The sequence below is a fragment of the Lampris incognitus genome, chromosome 1, assembly GCF_029633865.1.
Source record: "Lampris incognitus isolate fLamInc1 chromosome 1, fLamInc1.hap2, whole genome shotgun sequence".
NCBI lineage: Eukaryota > Metazoa > Chordata > Actinopteri > Lampriformes > Lampridae > Lampris > Lampris incognitus.
Genome location: NC_079211.1, coordinates 7153154 through 7163153, shown reverse-complemented (window position 1 = coordinate 7163153; position 10000 = coordinate 7153154).

Here is a 10000-nt window from a genome sequence, read left to right as displayed (position 1 = left end):
TACTAATATACTATACTAATGTATTTACGAATAATATTATACTATACTGTTATTTTAATTTACTTATTTACTTATTATTGTGCCAAAAATCGTCCATATTGGGGCGTCCGGGCAGCGTAGCGATCTATTCCGTTGCCTACGAACACAGGGATCGCCGGTTTGAATCCCCGTGTTACCTCCAGCTTGGTCGGGCGTCCCTACAGACACAGTTGGCCATGTCCGCTGGAGGAAAGCCGGATGTGAGTATGTGCCCTGGTGTCTGCACTAGCGCCTCCTCTGGTCAGTTGGGGCGCCTGTTTGGTGGGGAAGGGGAACTGGGGGGAATTGTGCTACGTCCCCCTGGTGAAACTCCTCACTGTCAGGTGAAAAGCGGCTGGCAGCTCCACGTGTACGGGAGGAGGCATGTGGTAGTCTGCAGCCCTCCCTGGATCGGCAGAGGGGGTGGAGCAGCGACCGGTATGGCTTGGAAGAGTGGGGTAATTGGCCGGATACAGTTGTGGAGAACGGGGGGGGGGGGGGTCGTACATATTTTTCACAGCAACTCTGTTCAAATGTTGAGACATTCAGCTGCTTTAGGATGTACTGAAAGTACTTTCTAAACGTCTAACTTCTTCTTTTCTTTTAACGGTGCCGTAGAGTTGAATGATGTCATGTCCAGTCTTGTTGTATAGGGGTTATTGCATCATAAGCTGCTCAGGATTGTAAGTTCACAGGTTTCTATCCGTCGCATTATAACCTCCGTATCAATATGTTATCAGTAATATGTTCAGCTAGTCCCCATATCTTCTCCAGGAAGATCTAGTTCATAACACCGTCCCACCTCCGGTCAGTGGCGGTAACCAATAACGGGACAGAACTGATAGTTAACTTGTGTGACCATTATCTTCTGCATCTTGAGGAGGTTTTTTTCCCATGAAGCTAGAGTTGGGTTGCACTTCAGAACCCCCCCCCCAAAAAAAAAGAGTCCTACACCTGTATGATATCAAGACACGTATCCGCACAAACTGCGGTATTGTGACTCTTTAGAGCATGAAAGTGCGGGCAGACCCAAAAAAACACGAAGAAGAAAAAAAAAACAGACCTGCATCGCCAAAAACGGCTGAGAGCTGAGGTCTGTTGGCACCCCTTGAGTGGGATTTTTATTGATTTATTTTGCTCTGATAACAAGAGTTGTAAAGGTGTTTTGAATCGCCCCCCTCCCAACGAGCCCTGCCCCCCCCCCCCCACGCTGTCAGGCTTCAGCCTCACAACACAGATCGCTGCTTCTGCTGATGCTGAAGCAGCGGTGGAAATGTTTCGCCGGGACTGTAAATCTCTCTGCCAGATACTCTCTTTGATTTTTTTTCCCCTCCCGAATACCCCACCTCCCCAACCTCCATCTTGCCCCCTTTTGTCTTTCACACACACACACACACACACACACACACACACACCCCTGCAAAAAACACCACCAGAGGTTTATTTGGGTAGTGTGGAAACAGGCGGGGGGGGGGGGGGGGTTAAAATGAGGAAAGCCAACGTAATTTCACGTCCACGGGTGCAAATTTGTGCACATTTTGTTTCTGTTAAATGTTGCAGCCTCACAATTGTCTCGATGAAAGGCCGGGAGATCCCCCTGGAATCTTGCAAGTCCAGTCCATATGTTTTGTTTCACATGGTTTCGTTTCTTCTGTTATTTTACCAGGCCATCTGGTCTTGGCCCTGAGTCACTCCCAGGTCAAACAGTACTTTCACTTGACATCAACAGACATTTCTTTTTTTCGGGCGTGGGGGGGGTGAGGTTTTAAGGAACAGTTCAACATGTAAAACGGTGCGATAACAGATATGTATAAGCCAATAATCCTGCATGTTATCAGCTCTCCAGCTGGGTCCAGCATTCTTTTTTTGCCTTAAAGCGTGAGCTCGTCTGACACGAATTCTTTCAGCTCTTGTTTCGACAAGCGTGTGTGTCCTTGACTTACACAGAGAACCGAACCAAAACACAAGGTTAACGCGTCACAGGCTTCGCCGTTGCATCTGCGCTAGCAGAAAAAGAAACAAGATTTGCTAATAAACGTTCGTCAACCCAAAGAAGTCATTTGTTTACCTTCAGGGAAGTTCACCCGACACACCAGCACTAAAGTCACACCACGAAAGACCTAAACGGATATTTCCTGAGCCGGCAGGGACGTCGACTTTACCCTGTCGTGTTCCTTCTGTATCTGGGGGTGCTTGAACTAAGCACATTAGAGAATCAGAAAGAGGAGGACAGACGGCAAAGATCAACTCAGTACCAGAGCCTGAGTGAAGGCTGCAGACTCAGCACTGGTTGGTCCACAAGGCCGGCTAAAGTCACATCCCCGCTCACCTCCGAACTCCCGCCTTCATTTCAGGGACACCCGGGTCATATTCACCAACAGCAAAAAGGAATTGGGGGTTTTTGGATCCTATTTGTGAAGATGAGTTCCACTGCTGCATCTTCTCAATGGTCTCCTCCTTGTATTTGCCCTTCTCCTTTCCATCAGCGTGACACTTGGCCTCTCGCTCCAGGATCTTCTTTTATTGTATTTTTTATTTTTTCATATATATATATTTTTTCTTTTTATATTTTCTTTTTTCTCTTCATCCTGCTTTTAAAATATATTGTGGCATATACGTAGAAACGACATATGATGATGAGGTTATTATATAGTTCAACGTGTTAGTGAATTTTTAAGAATTATTTTGCCAAACTGGGCAACAAGAACACACTTAAGCCGAGCGCCCCGCCTTGTCAGTACTCTTCTTTCCCCTCCGCTCTTCTTTTTCTGCAAAATTAACCAACTGTAAACCTTTTTGTAAGTACGTTATGAGATTCCCTGTTGATTGTTAATGCTGTTCTTGAAGACGTTCTATGGCCGTTTTGAATTAATGAATTATATCAAAATTCAGCCATTGTTAGTGGGTAGATGTCAGGGCAAATGATTTAAGCTAAGCTATTGCTTGCTAGCGATTTCTACACCGTAGCTGTCTGCCCCACTTCTGCCGTTAGTTTGGTCTTTTTGTAATAATACCCCGTCTCCTTATGACCCTCTCGCTGGCTCCGTTTCTCAAACACCCGTATTGACCCAGTGACGAGACACGTCATGTTTCTTGTCAGTACAGCACCTGTGTTGTCGTAGTGCTCCACACAGGCATGTTGGCGTGTGCTGGATCTTACCTTTAATGCAGCTTCCAAACTGCCTCAGCCAATCAAGAAATACACCGTAAAGCAGTTCTCATAATCAAAGAGTCAATATTATCAATTACTTTACAGCCTAGTGCAAATTTACATTGGACTGAAGCAGGGTTGGATGTAGAATCCTTTGTTAGGGTTAATACTCCTGCCTGTGCCCCTGAGCAACGCAGTGGAAAGAAGAACTGGAGTTTGTCCCCCAGGTGCTGCCGCTGCCCGCTGCTCCTATGCAATAGGACGGGTTAAATGCAGGGAACACATTAATTGTAAGGATGCAATGACAAAATAAAGTGGCTTTCTAAATGTACGTCTCGCTTTAGAGGCCCGTGCTGAACACGGTCTGCTTGGGGTTTCATTTGCCGCACAAATCAGCGCCTAATGCGGTCACCACAGTGTCGCAGAAACGCAAAGGGACTGTTTGTTCCACACTTTATTATGAGAAACGCATGAAGGGAGAGAAGTCCAGCAAACCTCGAGACCACATACCACCCTTGTTTGCTCAGCCAATTGCACCCCTACCAGGACAACAGTAACATGAACCACTTAACAGCAGCTTAACAAAGGTCATAAACCCGGCCAAGGTGCCGAACAGGTGTGGGAGGGGAGAGACGGAGACCAATAAAACAAGAGGGTGAAGGAAAGAGGGAGAATTGCTTGATATGAGAAAGAAGAATAAAGGAGGAGGGGGGTGAACCCTTTCAGTGTGTTTCGCCGGACAAACTTCAACCCCTCACTCCTGGTTGGTGGGAGCTGTAATAAATTGCTGGTTGTTAGAGGTCTGGACACCTCTTGGCACCCACTTCAAAAGAGCTGCAAGGTTCTGCCTGTTAGCTTCAGATTTGGCGTGGTAGATGGACGGACAGTTTGTGGTCCGCAAACCAGTTTCATGGCTCCACATCTGGCTGGCAGCACCTTGGCTGAAATTGAGACTTTGAGTCTCCTGATGTTTTCTTGTGACATCTTTATTAATGCTTGCTGTCACCCATCCCAGCATCCCACTGCTATTCCAGGCATATCCCGTACTGTAAAAACCCCCACAACCCCGCATCCCCGAACCCCTGTGCCGCTTATCCACCCGAGGTAAATCCCCCCCCCCCCCAAGTTCCAGCTCTTCCCCGCGATGGTAAAACCTTAATGTGAAACATTTGGCATGTCTTCCGATCCCAGGTCTCTGAAAAGGTGCTGCTAAGTGGAACCTTGCAAACGCGCCCGGCTTCTCGGGGCAGCGGTCGAGTCCATCCATCTTGGGAAAGTTGTGAAAGGGGTGGTGGGGATTGGGTCGCATGGAGGAACCCGAACACCTTGTCTGCATTACCGCAGCGGAGGCCTTTTATGTTGCTCTGCTATCGATGAATCCATCTCGCCTACGCCGATTTATTAGTTGGCCTGGAAGTCCCCCCCTAAATCCTTCTCCCAACCCCTGAAGCTCTCTCGCTCTCTTTCTCTCCCCATCTCTCTTTCCAGTACATGTCCAGAGGAAAAGAAGAGAGCAAACGGTTTCGCTGTTTTTCAAAGCCCTGACCTGTGCAGCCAGCCCCCCGCGTCCCCATCTCTCTGGCATGGAAACAGAGCTTATTGTGGGCTCTGAACAGGTGCAGAGTCCAAACCGTGAGCCAGGGAAGGTACATAAATTACACGGCAGACCAAATCACACAGCACTGTTGCCGTGTTAATCTGCCAAGAGCTTTGAAGGCTGGGACAAAGAATTATGAATTCGCTCTGGGAAGAAAAAAAAACTATCCTTCTGGACTCTGAACTGTGACCATCAAAGGTCGTTACTCTCCGGCCAGGCTGAGGCTTGTCATAATTTTCTCTCGTGATAATCATTATGAACACAGCCCTGACCTTAAAGCACCTCTCCGCTCAAAAATCTGCTTTAGTGTCCCCTAAAGTGTCCGGCCTGGACTATACTGACTTGTATCCGTGCAAAGTTTATGACTAGAGCGGTGTTTTCACATTGTTCTACCAGAGGAGGAGCTGTCTGAGCACTTCCATAAAATCTAAGATTCTAACACCACGGGTAAGCTAGATTTGGTACGTCACAAATCCGAAAGCCAATCACCGTCTAATATGCAAATGCAGGGCAGGCAAAGAAGCCCCGAAACCTCCTGCGCAGAGCGGACTTGTCAGTACAGAGAGCGGGTTAGCATTAGCGTAGTGAAAGTTCTGACAGATAACATGGTAGTGTGTGCAGTTTTTGGATGTAAACCGGACCCTGGAGCTTCCTTCTACTATCTACCACCGCTGAAATGGTTGGGATTTATTTGCAGACATCGGGCTGACATGCCTACAAACCTGGAGGGACCGCGTATCTGCAACGCTCGTTTCAGTGAGGCGTGTTTCCATAAGCTAATGCAAGTCACTGGGTTTTCACAAGACATTAGTTCTGGAGTCTGATGCTGTGCCGGCTGTTTCTCCTGGGACTGACTGCGTAATTGGCCAAGTACAACTTAAAAAAATATATCGCTATTTATCTTAGACTGGCCCTTTATACGGCCCCATGGTTCATCCTCTGTCTGGAACAAACGCTGTTTTAGTTTGTCGTAGCTGTCTCTTTAAGCGCCCCCCCCGTAAAAGCCCACTGCTTTCTTCTGATTGGCCAACTTCCGGAAGCCTGCCGACGGGTAGCACTCAGTCCGTGTGAGCGTCGCCTGATCCTCTTGCTGGTATTGCATCGAGCTCTTTCCCCGTGAGAGACGCTAGGCAGGCAGCGAATCAGGTAGCGCTCTTTTTAATAAAAATTAATATTAATGAGCCTCCCCCCTGCCACACACCAGCCAATCAGGCAGCGCTTCTTTTGTGAACATTAATGAGCCTTCTCCCTGTCACACACCGGCCAATCAGGCAGCGCTTCTTTTATGAATATTAATGAGCCTTCCCCTGCCACACACCCGCCAATCAGGCAGTGCTTCTTTTATGAATATTAATGAGCCTCCCCCCTGCCACACACCGGCCAATCAGGCAGCGCTTCTTTTATGAATATTAATGAGCCTTCCCCTGCCACACACCGGCCAATCAGGCAGTGCTTCTTTTATGAATGTTAATGAGCCTCCCCCCTGCCACACACCGGCCAATCAGGCAGCGCTTCTTTTGTGAATATTAATGAGCCTTCCCTGCCACACACTGGCCAATCAGGCAGCGCTTCATTTATGCATATTAATGACCCTCCCCCTGCCATCCTGCGTTTCGGAAATTCGCAGGCGGGCGCCATGACACTGTGACGTCGTGACGTAGCGGAAGAAATCGCTGGAGTCCAGACGAGGTGTTTTACGTGTTTCCTGTGGGAGAGAAGTGCTCCTTTGGTGTGGACTTGGGGCTTTGTAACGCTGCAGACGAGTTACACTCGCCGCCCATCTCCATACACACTACAGGACAGGAGACACCCCAACGCCCAACGCAGGGTGTGACGTCTTTAACAGGGATGAAAACCCTTTTGTTTTTGTATTGTCGAACCAAATTAGCAAATACAGAAAAAAATAATCAAATGAGTCAAACTAAAACCAGATTCAGCAGCATGATGTAAGATGTGGGGATGTTTTAATTAATGTGCTATTTCAAATTAAGCTGCTGCAGTGTTAAAATTTGCATTATATTCAACCACCTGAACAGTTAACAAATAACCGATTAATTTATGAATCAGTAAAGATGAACTGACAAAACACAGCTGTAAGATATGTCTTAAACAAGGGGGGGACGATATGTTGTAAGCCACCTAAAAACCACATGACACCAACCTCCCAATTTTTTCGTTTTTAAAAAAAATGTTTACTTGAATTGAATATTTACATTTTCATCGATGTGTCGGTGGATTTTGTGACCCTGAGCCCTGCAGTCCTGTTTTAACTTGACTGTAAAGTTTCAGAAACACATGGCTGTCAATCACCATCACACGCAGAACGCTTTCTCACACACCAGGAATTTAACTCGACATGTCGCTCACACGCGACCCTTACAAATAATCGTGAAAGGCCCTGGCATATACTATACTATATTCTACATATGATGAAAATGCCTCACCTTTCTCTGGATTATTTAAATAATTTTTCACTGAGAAAAAAGAAAAAGAAAAATATTTTGCAACAAAATGGTCCAAGAGAAACCGGATTTGAGCGTCAGCACAGACATATTAGCCCAGTGACTTTTTAGGCTACATCAGCCAGACCTGGGGATGGAAGAAGAAAATTGTATTTTCTTCAATAACCTGAAAAAATTGGCAATGAGCCAGGTAACAAAAAAAACCGTTTAATCAAATATCGTGACCTGACAGATAAGAATCCCCACCTCTAGGTGTGTAAATGTCGAGTAAGGTCTCTCAGGAAGTGGTGCAGCTGCTGAAGGTTGAAAGTGATACCGGGTGAAAAACTTGGTGCATGTAGTTTTGCTTCCTAATATAGGCAACTTTAGAGCGTTATATGGGAGCTGAAGAGACCGTTCCCATAGTACACATGGTGTACAGGAGTCATACCATGGAGATGAATCAGGTTTAGATTTACTGTCGCTCACATTAAGATTCTTGTTCAAATTAAAACACATTGACATTCTTGTGCTCTGGAACGCTCAACCATGGGCAGTAGAAGAAGAGAAATAAATCATAGTATGTAGTGGAAAAACCTGATAAAACAAACTGTGTGTGTGTGTGTGTGTGTGTGTGTGTTTGTGTGTGTGTGTGCAGGATCAGATCTACTGGGATGGAGCTGCTTGGAAATGAGGAATCACAGAGGATGAAATCGAACGCACCGGATGCCCCTTCATCTAATCACTGCTACTCATTAATAAGCGGTCTGGCTGACTCGTCGTTTTGCTGGAGTCCAGGTTTGAAGTTGTTCTTCTCTGTTCTCTTTCTAAGGTCACACCAGAAATTGGCAGAGCTCAATTTATTTTTCATGTGTCCTTGCAGCGCCAGTAGCTGGGTGACCAAAAACATGAAACACATAGCCATATTCCACCGACGCGGTGCCGGTGCCTAATCTAGAACCGGTTCCACGTATTTCCAACAAAAAAAAAAACCCACTGGTACCGGCACAGCTCCCCAAAATTGCTGGCCCCCAAAAGTTGGAACCACTGACGTCAGTGGCTATGGGAGGGGCTACCGTGAGAAATTTGCCGCCATTTTGATAAAACATGAGTGAAAACAGCAGCAGCAGCAAGAGCCCCCTCCATTCTGGATTCTACCTAGTGAGGGGATGTCAGAGGTCAACACAGTCAAAGCAGTTTTGCCGCCGGGCAACGGCATGAATTTGCATGTCAGTGTTCAACAGAGTTGAGCTGGACGCGAAGGCGTCGCACAAATGTACTTCGCTGCCGAAAACCAATTCACGGATGATGACGAAAATGAACTGATTGAAATATTGCTGTCGTGAATGCTGGTGTGACCAGGGCCTTCGACTGTAGGATCAACGCTTAGTGGCTGGGTGAGCAAGGATTCCCCCCACCATAGAAGAGATTTTTTTCCTTCTTTTATTTCTTTGTTGTCCATCTTATGCCTAGCCATGGGAAAGTCAACCTGCACATTTTGTTTTGCTCGTTATAGTTTCTGGTGAGGCTCACCAGGCATTTCCAAACACACTGGTTTGCTCAACGTAAACAACGCTACCGCTAGCAGGCTAGTCCATGTAGCTAGTTATCATGTCTGTACGCGATTCTCGCCGTCTTTGTGAAACTTATTCTATAGCAGCATCACTGCTAACCTCTCCTAGCGCTGCCTTTGTTGTCATTTTCAAAATACGCCGTTGCTCGTTGTCGTCATCGTCTCAAAACCACTCCTCAGAGTTAGTTCTCTGATTGGTCCGGCTCCCAGCAGGCGGGCTGAGTCAGTTCTCATTGCTTCCTAGACTAAAATCTTGCATAGCAAAAACGGAGCTTGTGAGATTTAGGCTAACTTAACAAGGCTAACCTACTGTGACTTGCAATAAATGTTTGTCTTCAACCCTAGCCTGTTTCTGCTAACCTGAAGAGGGCCCCGCCCAGCATTTCCTTACAATACATAGAGACACTGGTGGATAGGCTAGTGTATCATTATACAAGTATCATTACTGGATGGGTCGCACGAGAACCTTTACACCAGCAAAACCTATGTTCATTTTTTGAGAGAGGTGTGAGATATAGGGCGTTTCTCTGAGAGGAAGAAAGAGAAGGAATTTTCTTCATCTTCCCCGAAAGCCTGACATTCTGCAAAATTGTGACTTTCAACAGGGAAGCATTCCTCCATCCAGCGGGACTCTTCATCTATTTGCAGTCCGAACAACAGAGAGGCGGTGTCATTGACATACGGGGGGGTTTTGCGTTTGGCCCCGGTGTGGCGGGACAGACGGCGGCCTGACATGTGACGGACAGCCTCATTGTGGATCCTGGGGCCGGGCCTAGTCTCCCGGCGGCGGCCCTCGCGGGGCTCTTCACGGGGGCCTAGCTGTCACTGAGGGACAATGGATTCGGCTCCAGACACGAGACGGATCCTCTTCCAGCAGTCCACACGAGTCCTTGGGGCACGGCGCCATCGCCCGGGGCACCTGACACTCCACCACTCGGGCCTGATGGTCGGCGCTCAGAGGCCCGAGGAAGCGGCACATGTGCAAGCACACGGGCCAGACGTGGCTGTGTGCAAAAGCATGGACACGTGGATGCCTACAGGTACACAACCGCCCAAACACTACACTCACACACACACACACACACACACACACAGGTGTGTGATATTAACCCTGTGGTGCGGTTATAGAGTCGATAAAATAACGCAGTCCGACTGCGAACTCCGTCTCAGCACTGTGTTTTTAGTCATTCCACCATCTTGGATCACCTAACCCCTTTTAC